Below are 6,000 nucleotides of genomic sequence, written 5' to 3' on the forward strand. Positions count from 1 at the left end.
TCCAGTCCTAGAATCTCAGATGTAGCTTCCAGAAGGTTAGCTGGTGACTGTCCCTGAGTCTATAGTATCTTTGAAGCCACAGTGATGATGTGATTCCATTTAGCTATTCTCCCATCTTTAGTCCTGGAAACCCAGCCCCAATACAGGCAAGGGCTTTCCATCTTACTCCTGACACCCCCTTGGGACTTGAGAAATGTCTCGCAGTCTTATAACCAGTGAGTGTGGGCCGCCGATGCATCTTGGGAGATATACGACCCTCTTCACATTTGTCTTCTGCTTAGTTGTAGAACTTTAGACAGATTCTGTAACTAGCAGAACCTCAATTTCTTTGCTTGAGCAATGGAAGAAACCAATGCCAACTCAGAGAGACATTAAGCCTCTTATGGATTGGCTGGGTGCTTTAACTAAAACTCAGTACCTCCTCCCTCTGTATCCACCATCCAAACAACCACTCTCCACTATCTATCTACTTCCAGAACCTGCATTCCTCTCCTTTCACTCCATCATAGCACTCCAAGGGGAGGGTGAACCCCGTGAAGTTTCTACTCTCATCATCCTCAGCCTCCCTTCTCCCTCCTTCTGCCACCTTCCAGTATTTGGTTTTCCTTTTCACACAGACCTGTGAAATGGCACATGCTCCTGGAGTCCTGTGGCTGCAGAGCCACAACTGCTCTGTCCATTGGCAGGGTTTAGATAAAGGACTTGAAAAGTTCTAGGTCATTCAGCAGAAGAGGGGCCAGAGGAGGTGTGTGAGTGACTTAATGGGAGAGGGTAGACTCCCCAGGTGATCCCTGAGCTGAAAGGACCTAGGTTGATAAAAACACAGTGTGGGTGGGAGGTGATAGCCTGTGAGGCAAGTGGACCCTGCCCTCCTAGAGCTCACATGCAGATGAGAAGGTAGAAGGGGAGGCAAGTTAGACTGGCTTGACTTATGCTTCAGTAGGGGCCTCTGGGAGGGAGGAAGTCAGAGTCCCTTCTGAAGGGGTCCTGGCTGTTTTAGTAGCCAGCAGCTATTGGAATGACTATTCACACAATAACCAGCAGAACAGAGGCCTTGGGCCAGGGTCTAGGCTCTGGCCAGACAGTCCAGCCTCTCACCCTTTTGGCTGATGTCAGGAACATGTAGGTGTCTGGCCTGGAAACCAGCAGTGAAGAATCCCAGAATAGGGAGTGTGTTTTCTCTCCCTCTGCCTGTTCCCTTCTCTTCTCTTTTGGGCCTCAGTCTTTTCTTCTAGACTCTTACATAGAGCCTCAGGAGAGCAAAAGCATGAGGGCCAATCAGCACCAGCCAATGTCTTTGAAACAAGAGGGGCCCAGGACATCTTACAGATCCATTTGGATTGGCCAGGTTCTGAAAATTAGTCAAGTTCTGTGTTAGTTGTTAACTTGAGTCCACCCCATGGCAGCCATGGCTCATTAGGCCCACAGCTGGGAGAGGATGTGCCTCATTGGAGGAGCACATGCCCTGATATTCCTGGGCAGGGGAGGCTGCAACCTCCAGATGTTTGGGCAGTCAGTGTGTCCCAGACCCTGAAATTACTGCAAGACTGCAGTTGTCTGTTTTGATTCACCCATATGATTTCTGTCATTGAGGCTATAGGAGGAGAGGGTCACACACACACACACACACACACACACACACACACACACACAGTAATAAAAAATTAGCACAGATTGAGAGCTTAGTATCTACCAATCAGTTATCTATATCAAAGTATTAAGATTATTATAGCCACAGACAAGAAAACTGAGGCACAAAGAGGCTAGGTGATCAGCCTGTACACAGCTAGGTGGTGGTGGAGTGGGGGTTCACTCCAAGCTTTGCACTCCTCTGAATATAAATTTTTCATCAGCTGTGCCATGTGTCAGGACTGGGTATACCCTTAGTCTCCTGTCCCCAGACCATCATGTTCCCTGCTAGGGACCACCTGACCATAGCACTTGCCCTGACAGCATCTCTTGTGCACTGAAGAAGAGGCTTGAATCCTCAGGTGTCAGCCCCAAGACCAATGGATCAACCAACAAACCAACAAATGAATAAAAAAAATCTAAAACCCCACTCAAAGCTGGAGTCTTCCTTAGAGCCTATGAGCAGCATCTTCTCAAACAGAAGGCACATGCCCTGTGGCCTTGTTGCTCCCAGCACACAGAGACATGCCTTGAAAGCCTTTAATCTTAGGGAGACATCTGGCAGTTTCCTGAAGGGACTTCAGGGGGGCTGAATGCCCTATGGTAACCACCAAAGTCACCCTTTCCCCACCTGCTAACTGAAGCTCATCCATTCTGACCTCTGTGGTATAAAGGGTTTGTTCCTCCCTGGAAACACAAGTACCCTGTAAGGGGAACACTTTCCCATCTCAGCTATTTACATCACAGTGTAAATGAATTTCTTCTGGTTCCAGTGAGGAGGTTTTGCTAGGGGAAAGGTGAGTATCTGGATGCATTGAATATTTGGAGAAGATGGAGGAGCCAGTGAGGAGGAGGATGGACAGAAAGGGGGGTCTCAGGCAGGAGCTAAGTTTTACTGGTGGGTACATTCTCCCTATTCTTCAGGGAGCCTCTGGAATGTTTCCTCCTGAAGACACAGGGAGGAATAAGGCTTGTACACAACTGGTGCTAAAGAAATGCCACACCCTACACCCAAGGGAAGCCCATTTTTCTCCTCATTTCTTTCCTTCTCATTTTCTTCGCAGCCCCACTCTAACCCCATTCCAGTTTCCTCCTCCTGCATCTCTAGTTGCTAAGGAACACCTGATGATCTCATGATTGCCAGTCTCTCAGCTCTTGTGTATCTCTTTAAGGGTTATTCTTTGCTTTTGTTACTTTCAAGAGCCTGGGCTATGTAGCAGCAGTGTGCTTTGCCCTTCTCCCATTCCCAGTGTCCTAAGCTGTAAGCCCCAGGAGTAGGGTTTTGTCACTCTTGCACCTTGGCCCTCCACAAGCTGTCAATCAGATCTATGCTCACTAGCTTGCTTTGGTTTGATTTCAGTAGGCCCCAAGAGTTTCTACCCCAAGTCTCCAAAGGAGATAAACCTCCCCAAAAAGCAACACTCAGTGAGGCTGGAGGAAAAATGAGACAGGTCAGATTCTTGCCTCCACAGGTAACTGCCTGACAGGGCATCTCTCCATGGCCACCCTCCAAACACCCCACCCTGCAGCCAGGCTCCACTGGTAAGATGGAGCCAACTCATCTAGGCTCTTTCCAAAAGCCATCATTATCTGATTCTCATTTCTGAAAGGTGGAGGATTAGACAGGCATTGAGAATGAGCCATGTACCTGGCAGGTTCCAGCAAAGGGTCCGAAATGGCAGAAGAGTCCTGTCAATCCCAACTCTGGTGCAAAGGAGATGTTTGTTGTAAAGAGTCTTGGTCCCAGTTGAGGAAGCCAGTTCATGTGTGACAGAATTACCCAACGACCTTCCACCTTAAGACACATGCTGTTTTCTCTGCCCTTTGCTATGAAAAAACAAGAAAGATACACAAAAGGAGGAAGTCCCTGTCACATCCTGTCTCTGAGGCAAATCATGAATTGAATTTCCACAGAAAATGTCTCTCCATTTAAAAATAGGGGAAAGGTATCTGGGAGTTTTGTAGAGACTGCAAACTGCTGATGCTCAGAGAAGCAGGGTTGGGGGCGTGCTCAGCCGGCTGACTGAGATTTGGGGCTCCAGGGAGGCAGGTTGGCCATTTCTAGTTAGCCCCTCACTCCTCAGCATCACAGAAAAACATGCAGAATGGACTGAAATATCAGTAACTGAGGGTTAGGAAGGATCTGGTACCCAACTCTTAATCAACTCTACCGTTTTCTGTAGGGCTACGGCATTAGATAGACTGGGGTCATTGCCATAAGTAAAACTGTAAAATCTGGTCATATACAACTTGGAAATAAAGTGGTACATAAATTTGGAATTTTGATAATGCAGTAGAGCTCAAAAAAGAAGTAGCCATTACCCTACTCCACCCTTTTGTGCCATAAGCTACTGTACAACTTTGGTATTCGTGAGACACAAGCACAGTGTAGCAAGGTTTCAGCCACCTGGCTGCAACCCATACTGACATTCTTCCTAGGTCAGAGCACTGGCAAATGACAGTCTAGCACCTGTAGGATACACAGCCCCAGGGACTCCTAGAAATGCCTGCTGTTTTGGGGAGGACTTATGCAGATGCAAGGCTCTGGGTAAACAGGTGAAGTAGGTAACCCTTTATGTCCAAGCAGCTGGTGTATGCATCCTGGGTTTATGCATGCATAAAGATGTGCTAGAACAGCACAAGGGGCTGAGTGGTAAGCTCAAGTGGTGGATGCAGGTCCCTGGAGCTGGAAGACACAGAAGGGTTGAGGAACAGATTAAATTTTAAATGGACAGTAACCAAAGAGCGGGATTAGGGAAGTGATAAAGGCACAAAGAGGGAGATGGCAATTTTGAGTGGAGGGAGAGGGTTAGCCATATGTGTGGTAGAAAAAGGTTATGGGCCTGTTGGGAGAGTTTATGAAAATGGCCTGTGGAAGGGAAGGCTGGACAAGAATAGATGAGACCAAATGTCCAAGGTCTTTTCATGCCACACAGGGAGAAGAATGTTGTTCTATGAGCAACCAAGAGCCCTTTGAACATTTGAAGAACCTGAAGTAATTCAGGCTGGAGAAGAAAAATGGCAGCTGTATGGAGGAGCTATTTGGAAATGTTAATCCAGGCTTTTCATTGCCCTTCTCCTGGGGTCTTCCATGATACCTGGAGACAGGTGAGACTACCATAGTAAGAATGCAAAGGTAGCAGGCAGAGTCCACTTCTGTGGTCCCAGACACGGTCCTGCTAAGATGTGGGAGAGACTCCACCTGCCAGCACCTGCATGTCAGGGCACCTCCATTCTAAGGCCTCAGGAAATGCATAAAGTCATGTAGCCAAAAATAATGAAGGCAAAAAGAACAATGGTTAAACTACCAGAGAGCTCTAAGGGAAGGGAAGAACCCTCACCTGCCCTTGGAGAGTAGAGAACCAACCCCATTACAGCTTCTTCAATGGGTCATTTAGGCAGATTCTTTTTAAAAAAATTTTTTCTTTATTAGTTTTAGAGAGAGAGAAAGGAAGAGGGAGAGAGAGATAGAAACATTCATAACAGAGAACATTGACTGGCCACCTCCTGCATGCCCCCCACTGGGGATTTGGCCCACAACCTGGGCATGTGCCCTGACCCGGAATCGAACCAGCGACCTCCTAGTGCATGGGTCAGTGCTCAACAACTGAGCCACACCAGCAGACTAAGCAGATTCTTTTTGGTGTCCATCAGCCCTCATAATGAGGTCATTTGAGGGAATTCAACAGTAGTACAAAGGCCATCTCACACACAATATGGGGCACTAGAGGAGATGGAATAAAAGTCATGCTAAACACACATGTAGATGACCTAATCCTTCTCTTTCTTTCTTTCTTTCTTTCTTTCTTTCTTTCTTTCTTTCTTTCTTTCTTTCTTTCTTTTCTCTCTCTCTCTCTCTTTATTTCTTTATTATTTTTTATCCTCACCTGAGGAAATGCTTATGCTTATTGATTTTTTAGAGAAAGGGAAGAGAGAGAGGGAGAGAGGCATCAATGTGAGAGAACATTGATTGGTTGCCTTTTATATGCACCCGCCAGGCCTTGGAGAATAGAGAACCAACCCCATTACAGTAACCAAAGAGCGGGATTAGGGAAGTGATAAAGGTATGTATCCTAACCTGTAATTGAACCCATGTCCTTCCAGTGTATGGGATGATGCTCCAACCAACTGAGCCACACTGGCCATAGTTTAATCCTTCTCTCCTCCCAAGGAAAGTTGGCAAAAGAAATGGGCAGTTAGAGCAGCTTAAGATAAACTTGTGGGCACAGAGATGAGCATGGAAGAGTGGAGAGTTACTTCAATTCTTTTATTTTTTTTAAAATTAATTTATTTTTCTTACAGAAGTTTCTCCTTTTTCCCCCAATTGACACCTTCCTCCTTATCCACCAGATAAGCCCGTCCCCGGCTTTG

At 46.7% G+C, this 6,000-nt stretch overlaps 1 protein-coding gene across 1 annotated transcript in view; it reads right to left on the bottom strand.

The window, feature by feature from the left end:
• The window catches only part of BTNL9 (butyrophilin like 9), a 41,421-nt gene extending 38,010 nt beyond the window's left edge, over nucleotides 1–3,411 (bottom strand). Inside the window, exon 1 of the mRNA XM_036240082.1 lies at nucleotides 3,278–3,411. The gene's annotated coding sequence lies outside the window, so the exon portion shown is untranslated. The remainder of the gene's footprint in view (nucleotides 1–3,277) is intronic.
• Between the last annotated feature and the right edge of the window lie 2,589 nt (nucleotides 3,412–6,000).

Source organism: Molossus molossus, unplaced genomic scaffold, assembly GCF_014108415.1.
Source record: "Molossus molossus isolate mMolMol1 unplaced genomic scaffold, mMolMol1.p scaffold_m16_p_4, whole genome shotgun sequence".
Taxonomy (NCBI): Eukaryota; Metazoa; Chordata; class Mammalia; order Chiroptera; family Molossidae; genus Molossus; species Molossus molossus.